At 43.3% G+C, this 14,141-nt stretch overlaps 1 long non-coding RNA gene across 1 annotated transcript; it reads right to left on the reverse strand.

The window, feature by feature from the left end:
- Positions 1-4,195: 4,195 nt before the first annotated feature.
- LOC122162752 lies at positions 4,196-13,180 on the reverse strand. The gene is made up of 4 exons (XR_006169684.1): positions 12,577-13,180; positions 6,377-6,652; positions 5,923-5,997; positions 4,196-5,193 (listed from the first exon to the last, which is right to left on the reverse strand). It is a non-coding gene; the product is annotated as an uncharacterized LOC122162752 (long non-coding RNA).
- Positions 13,181-14,141: the final 961 nt, after the last annotated feature.

The following is a 14,141-nucleotide window of genomic DNA, read 5'->3' on the forward strand; positions in this document are numbered from 1 at the left end:
CTCATGGCACCCATGCACCGAGATGCATAGCAACCTGCTTCCCCTCCTGGCAGGATGCCTCACTCGAGGCAAGTAATTAATGCAGCTGGATTTCCATCTGTGTACAAAGGAAAATGACTACCTGACAACAAAGGCAAACGATCAGTTAACGTTTGTAAAGCACTAAGACCTGTTATGCCAAATGCTGGAAAATCAAGTAATCCCTCTGAGTGCCACGCCACCCCAGTGCCAGTCAATCACACGGCTGTAGGCTCTTGCCTTTCCTTTGTACACACTCACCTTTTTCATCTTGTTTTAATTCACACACAGTTTATTTTGGTGGAAATGAGGTATTTTGTTTGTTTGCTTGGATTTAGCGAGGCTTATTTTTGTTAAGCCACAGAAGAAGGGAAATCAATGCCATACATACCTTCTTCCCTCACCACATATTTGCTTATCTCTGGTGTCTGCTCTAGAACCAAGACAGGCTCCAAGAAAACACATGTTCAAGTTAGTTCCTGAAAATATTGACCAAGTAACGATAATACACAAAAGTGTGCCTTTCTGGTGAGACAAATGCTTGGCAGTTTTTGTCAGGCTCTAATCGGATTGTTTCTGCCAGGACATCAAGGAGCTGCTGTGCTCCAGCTGCTGCAGCCCCTCCCCACCACCTCCAGCACCCATCTGCTTCATACAGCCATCCCATTTCCTGCAACCTGAAACACAGAAATCTGCTTTTGTTCTGCATCCTGCCTTGCATAACAGGGCTTTAATTCAGAATTCCACACACTAAATAGGAATAGTTAGCATGCCCATGTCTCTCTATATGGCTGATCTCATTGGCTGATGCTACTGGGAAGTAGAGGGGAAACCTTTCTGCAATGAGTCGGCTGCAAGCACTGCTCCTGCTTCTACACTGCTCCTCTGAAACCACAGCAATACTCTTGAAAGAACCAAGAAGGATTTCAACAACTGAAGCTCCCTTCCAAGAAGGCTTTTCACAGCACAGAAGCCACTGACTCTAATACAGCAGCTAACCATAGGTGCATTAAAATCAGAGTGCTTTGCCTAAAATCATCTCAATATTCAGTGATGTTATGACCACAGATTGCCATGGTCTGCCAAAATAAAAACAAGGACTGTAAGCTGATGCAGGAGGTGTGCACATCTGCATATTCTAGCTACAGGCTGCTAGGGAACACGTAAAATCATGCAGTATTAGGCAGAGTGTCCATTGTTTTGGTTTGTGCACATTAGCCTGGGCTCCTAAAGATGTGCTGAACCAGGATTTCAGCAGGAGCACTGGGAGGGGTAGGCTGCAAGGTGGCTGGAGAAGGTTGCAGCCCTTTGCTGGTTTGAGGCAGCATGGGCTGCCTGAAGGAAAGCTGGGGAGGGACTCTTTTATATGGGCATTAGTGACAGGATGAGGGGAAACGGTTTTAAATTGGAAGAGGGTAGATTTAGACAAGATAGTAGGAAGAAATTCTTTACTGTGGGGTACTGAAACAGATTGCACAGCAAGGTTGTGGATGCCCCCTCACTGGAAGCACTCATGGCCAGGCTGGATGGGGCTGTGAGCAACCTGGGCTATGGGAGGTGTCCCTGCCTACAGCAGGGGGGTTGGAACTACGTGATCTTAAAGGTCCCTCCCAACACAAACCATCCTATGATTTCATGCTTGCAGTCATGTATTTAATTAGGCAGACTAGCCAGCAGATGAGGCTTATGAGCTCTTTCATCGGGTGGGTTTGAGGGAGCCTCCATTCAAATGCAGTGGAAGCTGCAGGATGGAGGTGGTAGAAGCTATAGAACAAGATTTAAACATCACCCAGAGTTGAGCAGCAGCCAGAGACATGGGGATGGTGTTTGGTGCTTTCAGAAACCCAGCAGCAGAGCTGCCACTGGGCCATGTGATGCAGCTCTCAGAGAAGCGGCAGAAGGGATGTAGGCACTAAGGAGAGTGACCCAGAGCTGGAGGCTGCAGGGACACAGAAACACACCTGGCTTCAGACAACACAGAACAAACTAGGCAGGGTCCCTCCACTGCCAGCCAGCTTCTGGCACAGAGATGCTCCAAGTGGGCAGCTTTGGGACTGGCACCACCCCACCACAGAGCTCCAACAAAAAGCAAAGCCCTCTGCTAACCTGCTGAGCTGCGAAAGAGCCTCGAGGAGAAAGCTGTAGCCTTAACCCCATTCCTTCTGGTATGTTGACAACTCATGAAAAATACTGTGTTTCATGGGACAAAACATCGCCTCTGCCGCTCAGAAATTGCTAATTGCCAAGACATGGCTCTTAATGAGTGCTACAGCATTTACAGACACTATTTATTTGGAGAGGTGTTATCTTGCAGAGTTTCCTGCCGTAAGCAGCACTGAGGCACACCAGAGCACAGGTGACAACTGCTGTCACCCACTACAGTCATACAATGCCTGATTCTGAACTTTCAGGTCAAAAACATCATTCCTTGCACAGAGAGAACCTCATCCACATGTGCTCCAAGTGACAAACTGCTCTGGGCTGCTTTGAAGTGAGATCCGCCCAACTTGTTCTGCCTTTTCACATTAAAATTCACACAATTCCAACAAAATAAATTCATTTCTCATAGCCTTGTCTGAAAAGACATGATATATTTCTGCTGTTCTCCAGCTGTACAGCATCTGTAACTGAAACCATTTTTCAGCATTTTTGTAATAACAGTTTTAAATATTTCTCCATGAGCCACACTGGACTCTTTAAAAAGAAGTGGCTATTAGCTTTTATCCCAGATCCATATTTATAGTCCTTCACCAAATCTATTTCAACCTTTCATTTTTTATGTTTCCTTTTTTTTTTCCCTAGAATTCTCAATATACTGCAGGAGAAAAGATGATGGGATAAAGCTCATCCTAACTACGTGCTTCTCCACTCGTGACACATCACAGCCACTGATTTGTTGACGAGTTCCACTTCAAAAGCTTCATTCTGCACCTAACACCTGCACTCATGTCAGCAGTGGGACCTGTGTGAGAGTGAGGTATGAACTGCAGTCCTCGCTCTCATGTCTGCTCTTGTAAAACTGGGGCATCACTTTCTATACGTATAAATGGGTGAATCCTCCAATTATGGCAGTCCGAACCACCTCAGATAAGAACATGCAACCCAAAGAGCTCTGCCCAAGTCTAGGATTTAGCTTCAGGACTGCATTTACTGTATTTGGTTATTTTTCCAGACCAATGCCCACTGCTGCTTTCCGAGATCACTTTATCAAAGCACACGAGAAGAGACACAATGCTCCACAGCCACCCCAACGTGGGACAGTGCCACAGGAACCCCAAGGGTTTTGTGCCCGCTGCTCTTCCCGTCCAGCTTTGCTTGTAGTAGAGATTCTGCTCAAATATCAAGATAGTAATATTCATGCAAACAGAACAAGTTGCAAAGCAGTGTGAAACCTTTTACTGCACTGAAAGGAGCAAGTACTGTATTACAGCTACTACTACGACTACAGCAATGTAGCAAAAACATTGACAGACCCCTAACTATTATGAAGCCTCCTGGCAATGCTATAATTAGATCCAACATAACTATTAGTCATCTTAATCAGTATACACATCGCTTGCTTTGCACAATAAAAGTTACAGAGTAAGGATGCCACTTAATGAGGTGACCTGGAAATTGAGTCCTGTCTATATTTCACTTATTTAAAGTCCTTACCAAGATTAAATGTAGTATTTATAACAAAGCCTGGGGATTTATATGGAACTCCACCTGTACATAAAATCACCTGTTAACATTATAAATACGTAGATAAAATACCTGAAGGACACTTCTGAAATTATACCAACAGTTCATTTGGAACTGTGTTCTGAGGAGAGAAATACAGCCTATTTTAGAAACTCAAGGTTAATTGTATATTCTAATAAGTGTCAAATATGTCATAAAAGAAAACGCATTCACTTAAATTCTCATCATCCTTTCAGTTCTCCTGATGATGCCTCACTGTTTCCCTAGCAGAGTTCTCTTTACAACCCCCCACCAATGTGACAGTGACTGCCTAATGGTTCCGCTGTCATAAGGAGAAGGCAATGTCACACCCAAAACCCCACTGAGCTTCAGCTAACCCCAGCAGTGAAATTTCCACATGTAGTAAGACAAATATTAAAAACTATGTTACATGTGCCTGAAGACATTGAGGCACATTGCACCTGCAGCTCAGGTCAGTGCATCCATCCATCAGTGCTCCCGCATCCTGACTCAGACTTAGGGATGCAAAGCAGTGCCTGCCCTGCAGCCAGCAGTAGGGAGGAGGAGATGGAGTTTCAGAAGAAAGCACAGCATTTTGAGAGCACTGAGAGATAAGACCTCTATTAAAACTGTAAATGCCTACCTGCTCTGAACTGCAGCTGTAACTTCTGCTCTGCTGGGACTCAGAATTCATCCACGCTTTCCTCTTTTTGGTTCCTTGCCTTCTCCATGCTTGTTACAGGAGGCTTCCTAAGGAATACAGGAAAGTGCTCTTCCTTCAAAGACTATCCAGACATTTTCTACAGGTTTTACCTTTTACTTATTTATTTCTAGTACAACTACGTAACCTTGTTTCCCTATCAGAAAAGTGTTTGTAAGAATGAATGTCAGCCAGACATTTAAAGCCAGAGGAAACTTGGCATCAACACAATGGCACAACAAAATCACCCTGTACCCCGCAAGCACCTGATTCCTGCAGTGCTGGCAAGGCACTGAGAACGCATCTGTGTCACCCAGCAAGCAGCCCTGCAACTTGGGTTAAATGCTGAGTCTCTGTCTTCACCTCAGAAAGCAGCAGCAGGAGGCCTGTACACTCTTCATCTCACAGGTCTGTGGCAGTTATTTATCGGTAACTTCATTGAAACTTGTGGCCTTAGATTTGCAGCATCAGGCAACGGTGATATCCAGAAGTTCCAGTTACGCTTTGCAATAGCAGCTGCACAAGTTCCATATAGGCTTCTTAACAAGAAGGCATGCCCACTTTGCCGTGCACAGATGCACCCTACGCAGCAGGAGACACAGAGTAAAGCAGAACAGAGCAGCTGACAGCCTCCAGTGTGTGCCTTTACCCACACAGAGGCAGTGCCATGTTTAGGCTTGGATTGGGTAGAGAGCCTCTCAGTGCTCCCAGAGTACAGTATCACACACAAAAAGCAGCTTAGATGTGATATGATGGCATTTGGCAGGGAAACTGCTCCAGAGAACAAGAGCCTGCAAGAAAAATGAAGACAAAACAAAAATGTCATCACATTTGGTGCAGAAGCCAACCATATCTCCTCGCCAGCTACCTGCTGACGTTGCCAGACTTGAACCTCCTGCCTCCAGCCCAGAAAGCCCACCACAGCAGTTAGCAATCTGTTCACACCCTCATTAAGCCGATTAGCCATTAGTGATGGAGCAGTCTCCAGGAATGCCACAGCACCATTGCCCTGTGACAAATCCCATTCCTCCTAAGTGCAGAGCATTTAATACTTACTATCCCAACGTTAATTTGAATTTAAAGAAAAAAAGAATTAACGAAGAAAATTGCTTCAGTAGGCAGACTATAGTAAATATCAACGTTTCATCAAAGCTCTTCTTTCATTAGTTCTAGCCCAATTACATCAACCATTTATTTTCCAGGATAGTTCTTCAAGCTATTAAAAAACTGTGTGGAAAAAAAATGAAATACTCTCTCACTTCCTCATTGCAAAAGCCTTTCAAATGAACATTATTAAAGATATGGGGAGAACAGGAGAGTTATTGTTTGCCACAGATGAAGTGCCTTGCCAAAATAATGCAGAAAAATCGATATTCAGTACAGCCAGCAACAGAAGACAAAGAAATAAAGCTTATGTATAAAATCCAAAGCAACAACAATAGAAGTTTAGGAAGAGGTAAATAAAGTTAGGTGAGTTCATCTTCAGCTGTGGTACACACAGGAGTTGAAGCATGCATTACCTGTCCGACCTGACGGGACACCAAAGGCAGGTTGCACTGTATCATGTCTGCCAGATGTCCACCATAAACGATGGTCTGAAGAAACAAAACAAATGAAGCACAAGGCCAATGTTCAGGAAAAACTGATCATGCCTCAAAGAGACAGTTGAGCAGACCGAGAGGGATTCAGCAAGCATTCGCTTGATTCTTCTAGACTAACATAGTTTTTGTTCTTTTCAAAACATCATCTGTAATTTGTGCAGCAAAGTTATCCACTGTGCTCATCTCGCAATCATGTCTAGTCTCCTCAGAACCACAGGTGACATTGTTGCTGTCACTGTTCTGCTCACAGCACCTCACCACCAGTGCCACTGCAGGCAGGGATGGGAACAGCTGAGCCACTTCCACAGCCCCAGACACAAAGCCAGGCCTGGCAGCTGGGCCAGCAATACCAACAGAGGGAGGCACTGCTTACCTGGCATGAAGGTACAGAAGGCATCCTTGGAGACAATGCTTTACTATGCAGCTTCCCATTGCATGCAGACAGCAGCACAGCTTTCAGTTCAGGCTGGCAAATGCTGTACACAACTGCAGAGGAATGGCACAAGCACCTTAATTGCCTTGGGCCACCTCTCTTCATAAAGCAGAAGGGGTACCTGGGATCCCAGTGAGATGGAGAACCTTATCTTTCATTATATCATAGCCGCTGCCAAGATGAGATGTGACAACACGCTGTTGAGTACTGACTTCCCTGGTAAAGCAAAGAATTAAGTCAAAGGCATATTACAGGTAAGTGAATTACCAGATACAAGACCTTCCAGAAGACTACAGAAAAGTATTTAAAAGATGCACATAGGTCAGAAATCAGTTTTACAACTCATTTAAAAAGCAGATTTCCTCAACACTGCTTCACTTCCTCCTGGTCACATTAAGATCAACATTCATGTCAGGACAATACAAAGCATAAAAGAGCAGCACAACCTCGATCTGAAGTGGGTACAGGGAAAATGATACCACATTGGAGGCATATCTCAGGATCACAGGCAACTGCACTGCAGTTTGAACGACCTGAAACACGACCTCACCACATTCAAACTCTTCTGCTTCCATTCTGCGCCATTTATCTCCAAAATCAAAATTAAAGAGCACAATGAAAAGAGCCTGCCTCTGCATCTTGGCTCCTTCCCACCCGAGGCAGTGATATGTGTGCACACCAGTGAGACCCCAGCCTTCTCCTCTCCAGGCTGGGTTGACAAGAGCAGTTGTGTGCTCTGCATCATCATCACAGTTGTGAGGGAAGAGAAAAACTGTTGTGGACCCCGAACTGCCAGAAGGACACTGAGTTGCTCAAGCACATGCAGGAAACAGCAAAGTTGGTAAAGAGACCAAGAGAGAAAGAGGACTAGTGAGGAACTGCTGAAGGAACTGGGGCTGTTTGATTTGGAGAAGTTTGAGGGGAGACCTCAATGCTCTCTACTGGAACTACCTGGAAATGCTACTGGAACTACCTACAAGAGAGGTCTCAATCTCTTTTCTCAGGTGACAAATGACAGGACACAGGGAAAGAGCCTTAAGTAGGGCCAAGGCAGCTTTAGATTAGATATTAGGAAAGATTTCTTGACATAGGAGGTGCTCAAGTGTTGGAATGCACTGCTCAGGGCAATGGTGCAGTCCCCATCCCTGCAGGTATTTAAGAGACACGTGGACGTGGCACTAAGGGACATGGATAAGTGGTGGGATTTGATAGGCCAGGCTGATGGTTGGACTCAGTGATCCTGAAGGTCTTTTTCAACTTAAATGACTCTTTTGATTCTAATCACAGCTTCTTCAAGGTCTCATCTTTTTGTGATGAAGAGCTCCAGACACTGGAGCAGAAATTCCCCTATGGCCCACGAGAAGCCCACGCTGGATCAGGTTTATCCTGAAAGCCCATGCTTCAACAACAGAGAAGTGTGACGATGATGGGAGGAAGAGAGAAGCTGCTGTGGGCTTAGCACAGGCCCTCATGCTTCTCAGGGTGGGGATTTAGAGCACTATGTTTAATTGGCAATAAATCAATTAATTTTCCCTAAGTCAAATCTGCTTTGTCTGCTACAGTAAGCAGTAAGTGATCTCCCCATCTTCACCTTGACCCACCAGCTTTTCCATCTTATTTTCTTACCATCCTATTGAGAAGGAGTGAAAGAAAGGTTGAGTGGGAACTGACCAGGGTCAACTCTCTCACCCACCAATCCAGAGCTCTTCATATTTTAAATTCTTCCCAGGGTATTCTTTCCAATGCTGTGTGATTAGCATTAGCATATGAACTCAAACTCAGTAACAACTGTACAGAACTAACAAATAAAGGCCATACCCTGTCAGATGAAAAGGAAAAAAAAAATAGATGCTCAAAAGTGAAGCAAGTTTTAGTACTATACTGTTCAAGTGCTCGTTATCACCTCACCTTCCATTTATTTCTGCAAGTTACAGCTGGACTTCAATTCTGAAAGATTCTGAAGCTTAAATAAAGGGGGAGAAATTGAATTGTTATGAAAGAACACGTTGTTTTCAAACAAAACTCTTTTAAGTATAGAAATGGTTTGCTTTCACCCCTAGCAGAGGAGTATTTCACTACTGGGAAGAATTGAATCAGCAATGAAGATTTTGCTTCTCCCCCTGAAATACACGCACTTGCTTTGAAATATAGGGATGAAGGATTTTATTCTAAGAATTCGTTAATAATAAATAAAAGGAAAATAGTTTTAAGCTGAACTGCTTTGCAAATTAGAGCTTCACTTCAGCTTTTTCCATTTCACGAGTCAAAACTTTTCCTTTTTATTAAGTGCAGCTGAAATTTCAATTTCCTTGTGACTGAATATAGTGCTCCATTCAAGCCACAAAAAATATTCTATTTATTGGAATGCTTCAGTTTCAGATCATTCTGAGCTAATATTTGCTCAGCTCAGCTAAACTGAAAACCAGAAGCATGTCTGTACATAAATAAAGCAGAATAATTTTCTCCAATCCTGTATCTGTGTCAGCCTAATCAGGTCACTGGTGGGAGCTGTTGACTGGTGGAAACACAAGACTTTCTCTTTATGAAAAATGACTGCCCTTGCTTTCAAGCAATCTAGTTTGCGTCAACATTGCTTTTCTCGGTAAATAATAGGCTCTAAGTGGCACATCCATTCCTCTTCAGTACAGACAAGTCTTGGAATGTTATTTTTAGGCATCTCACAGTAATAATGCGTTCAGTGCAATGCTTGGAGCATATCTATGGTAATTATTCTTTGTCTGTTCTCTTGCATTGGTCAGCTTCAGAGACACCTCATAAAACCACAGCCTTTCTTGGCTGCAGAAATGGTAGCAAAACCATGTAATCCTCTGGTAACACTCGGCTGGCTTTGAACAACGCCACTGCATCAAATTAATTAAGCGGAGACACACCCACCTCTGGCTGAAAATGCCAAACAACTGAACCTCAGCATGACTCTTCCTGCTTTAGCTGCCTCTAATTCTCCCCCATTTCCTTTACATGCTAACAGAATAACCCAAGTTGGAAGGGACCCACTAGGATTGTCAGCTCCCAGGTCACGCAAGAATTGCAAGTAACACAGGTTATCAGAACCAAACCAGCCCTGAGCTGCTGACCTCCTTTGCAGCCATATCAAATAACCCCATGCTGCTTTGTGCACAGTTCCTCAGGTTCTCAGTCCAGGTCTCCAGATGAGGTGTATTACAAGAAGTTTGTCAATATCCTCAGTAATTTAGTAGTACTTCTGGTCACCATGGCATGGTTCTCAAAAAACTCACTCCCCTGGAATTAAACATTAAAAAGATGCCAAACCAGACCAAAATAATCTAATGACTGTATTTAAATACATGCTTTGTCATCCACATTACTAGGCTAAATACGTAAACGTCTTTGCTATACATTCTGTAGTCAGTGTGCTGAGCAGAGGCAATTCTGCTTACTCAGACTGCTCTCTGATCACAAGTTATCTCTACTGGGAAATCATCTGAGGTGCCTGTCATGCTGTAGCATACAAGCAGCTCATCTGAGCTTTTTAATGATTTATTAATGCAGTCAATCTGGTAGTGGTAGCTCTTGTTATCAGAGAGCTGCAGTTAGCAGTGTTGATTGTGCAGTATAACATCATAACCTATCCTTGCAATGTAGTGCAGGTTAGACTGGGACTGCTTTGACTAGGCCTGACTCTTGTTTTAGCAAGCAGATGTCTGTTTGCATCAAAAGGAGATTGCCCAATACAGACGTTATTCATAGGATGCCTTAAGGTTCTTCATCCCATTTAGTGCAATGTCAGGTCACTATCTTCCTCCAGGAAAGGCTGTTAATCAGCATGATGTGATTTGTCTTTTCTAGGTTGATGACACCCAGCTCTGTGACTTTTCAAAGCCTAGCCCTGCGTACTCTGTCATATCTCTTCAAACATGAGAATTAATGCAAAACTGCTTCCACTTGAAGTCAGATAAAAGATGGTCTGTTAATGGGTCCAGGCACTTCAGAACAAACTGCTCTTTCCCACGCTAAATTCTGGAAATGGAAACATCCATTTAAATTCTTGTGTAAGGATTTGGTGTTAAACCTACATCAGCTTGGTTCAGACAATCTGAAAGCAAAGCAATGCGTGGCTCCAGCAGCCCCTCCAGCAGCACAGTGGCTGCACCTTCACTCCATCCAGAACAGCTGCCCATGGCTTGTGCTGCCAAGGCAAGGATTCATTCTTAAGGAAGATTCAGAGCTCCAGAAGTCCCTGGCAAAAGATGCTTGGTGCCTGCAGCTATATTACATACAGAGAGATTGCTTTTTCTGAACCCAGAGCTCTCAGTCTGAACTGTTCTCCCAACAATTAATCTGACATAAGACAAACTTGAGAACTTGATCTGAAGTCGTAAACAGTAACAGATGCCAACATGAAGTTTCTCTCCATCCAACTCCTAACAAAAAGGCCACTACTATATTATCCCTTCTCATAACTTCAACAGCACCATGGCTAAAATGCTTATGGGGCAAAATCATTCCCCAAGCCACACAAACAGGCTTTCAGAAGAAAACGTGCGACTCTTCGTTGACATGAAGTTGATCAGAAGTCGACCAAAGCAACAACAGATTGAAAAAACCTCTGGTTTGAAATCAGAAGGCAAAAGCAGCAAACCGGGAAAGTGATGTGATTTGCTGATCGCCTAAACGAGAATTAATCCTTTTTTGTTTATTTATCTAGAAAATATGTGTTTCTTCCTCCAATAAGTCTCCAATCCATTCAGGCAGATCAGCTTTTAAAACAAGAAGATATCAAAGCAGTGAATAACTAAAAGGCTGTTTCAGAGATTGTCAGTACCGATTATACACCAAAGGAATCTCCTGATAAACACAAGTGAAAAGGAGTCCAGAATATCTGGAATTCTGATTTCATTAAAGACTGGCAGCAAGGCCAGAATCTCTTTGCGAGGTGCACTTCATTTACCACATTAATACTAGGTGGAACAGAGAAGCTTCCTCAGACACATTAATCAAAATCTAGTCCAATGCCTTTAGAAAAGCCTTTAAGAGATTACTCTTCCTCGGCTGTTTAAAACAAACTTTGAAAATAGTTCAGAAGGTCAAAAAAAATCCTTGATTTTTTGGCCCAATGCACAGGGATGGTGCTTTCTTAAATACGTCCTTTAACAAACCCTACCAACAGCCAGAAAAGTACAGCCGTCGGGTACAGATTATTGCTCATCTCAGAGAGGCTGAAAATCAGCACGGCAGTTCAGTTTTCCAGAGCTGAAGTCAGAACTTCTGTAAGCACAAAAAAGAAATCACAACACCAAAAAAAGAAGAGAAGAATTAAGGGACAGGGAAGGCCCACAGCAGAAGACCCTGGATTTTAAAGGCAGAACAGCACTTCTCTCTAGACCTAACACTTCAGTACCTTATAGTTGTTTGCCTGAATGCTGAAGATATATCCAGGAAAATGTAACAATTGCCAGTGATCTCAGGATCCTTTGAAGGATGCTGTCTGATATTTCTACATGTGTGACAAGCTTGTTGACAGAGCCATCAGTACGTCCTGGGCAGAAGGGGATAGCTGTGCAACTCCTCTTTTCAAAGCACCACAAGCAGAGATGTTCTGAAAGGCTCCCTGTGCTGGCTGCTGCACTGCACTACTTAAGTAGTGAAAAACGTAACAATAATCAAGAAAAAAAAGCAAGTTTTGGTTTTTGTAAGGTGTGGAAGACCTTATTTATGAGTCAAACAGGCTGCGTGAATATATGTGTGTATCAATTAGCACAGCAGAAATCACAACTCACTGCATGAGCAAAATTCCACATATGCTACTCCTGACCCCCAATTGCTCCCAACAGTGTTAAATTATTCCTCACAAAGCAAAACAAAACGACGACAAAAACGTCACACCAACAGTGAGCACATACAAACCAACAAGCTGCCATACAGCTATAGAAATTGCTTGCCAATAACAACAGAAATTGAAGACTTTGCTCCCAAACACAATTATTTGTATTGTACTCAATGCACTCATTGTGTTATAATCATTTAAAACCTAACAATCTGTATAATTAACAGATGATGTACTACAGATATCACTGCAATAATCCACACTCTGATATCAATTTATATTTTTTCCCAAGAGTGTGGAGGTCAGTTTATCAGGATGAATTACCTTTACTTACCGTTTTGCCCAATGCAGCTACTTTTCCCCCAAAATAAATGCGGTTCCAGCAGTTCCAAAATCTTCAGGAAATGCAGATGGGAAGAGTGGAGACCAGAGAACTGGTTTCAGAAGGCTAAGACTGAACAAATGGAGATTGAAAAACATTTGAGAAGATACAGAGATATTTCAGCTGACACTGAAGCACCCCGAGCACTGGACAGAAGCTATGAATACAAACTGAGATGCAGCTGTATTTAATCTCTGCAAAATGTTTCTGCCAGTCTTCTCTTCCAAGTGGGCAATAAAGAGAAACGGAAACAAACTCCCACAGGAAAATGGAAAACATACTTTGCTGTGATGCTTCTGTTATGGGAATTGTCTGTGGCCTACAGCACATGGAAGCAAGCAGCCCGTTGGAGCAGCTCCAGTCAAAGTCACTTGGCAGACCAGCAAGAGCTGCTGCAGTGAATTAGAGCTCTGCTCCTTTCGGATCAGGAGTGAGAAAAGGCAGATTTGTTCTGAGACCAACCCAGGGCTCACTTCAAATGTCACCTTTTTAGAACTGCAGGCATTGCCATTCTTTAAGTGTAAAGAAAAACACTTCTTCGAAATTATGAGCTATAACCTCTTCACAATGTTACAACACTGGTCAGTTCTAATTCAATTAACAGTTCTTTTCTCACTGCACTCGTCCACATTTTTAAACAATCATTAAAATAGACATGAAAGTTGCAAACCTGAGGTGGTGAAATAATGTTCACTGATGAATACAAGTCTCAGTTTTCCTATGTATTTTGATATTGAAATCCCACAAAAGGATGACAGGATGCAGCACTAAGGCTTGCGATTCAGGCTCTGATGACTGAATTACATTGCATCAAAAGGAAACATGCACTGACAAAACTTTGATGCAGTTCTTCTTTCATTCAAATGCAGTGGGCTTTGTTCCCTAGCTGAAACATTGGTGCGGCAAAGCACATCTCTTTGTACATCAGTGCAAGACTTTTAGGGCTGGAGCAACGCTGAAGTTAGCGCTGCTCTGTGCAGAGAGAGTTAAAAGTTATCAACTAAGGTCTCTTTCTGCGTGAACTACCTCCATGTCCTGTGATTTTGCTGTGTATTAATGCTTCAAATCAGCAGCTCTCAGACCGCACCCATTAAGTGTTCAGGATTCCCATATGGTTATGCTTGAGGCTGGATGACAGAAGCAGGGAAAGAGGGAAGGGAAGATCACACTGTTTCAGTAATATCATCAAATATCATTAACATCCCACCGCCTACAAAAAACAAGCAAACGAAGAAAACAACAAGGAAACTTCCTGCAGTTATAACATGTTATCCAAAAACTCTGCTGAAACTCAACTGTGAGTCAGCAAGAGTAACTCACAGAATCACAGAATCACCCGGGTTGGAAGGGACCTCAAGGATCATGTAGTTCCAACCCCCCTGCCTAGCAGGGCCACCAAACACACACATTCAGATCAGGTTGCCCAGGACCCCATCCAACCTGGCCTTAAACACATCCAAGGACGGGGCATCCACAACCTCCCTGGGCAGCCCGTTCCAGGGCCTAACCACTCTCCT

This window comes from Centrocercus urophasianus, unplaced genomic scaffold, assembly GCF_019232065.1.
Source record: "Centrocercus urophasianus isolate 14NV4802_14NV808 unplaced genomic scaffold, USGS_Curo_1.0 seq_22, whole genome shotgun sequence".
NCBI lineage: Eukaryota > Metazoa > Chordata > Aves > Galliformes > Phasianidae > Centrocercus > Centrocercus urophasianus.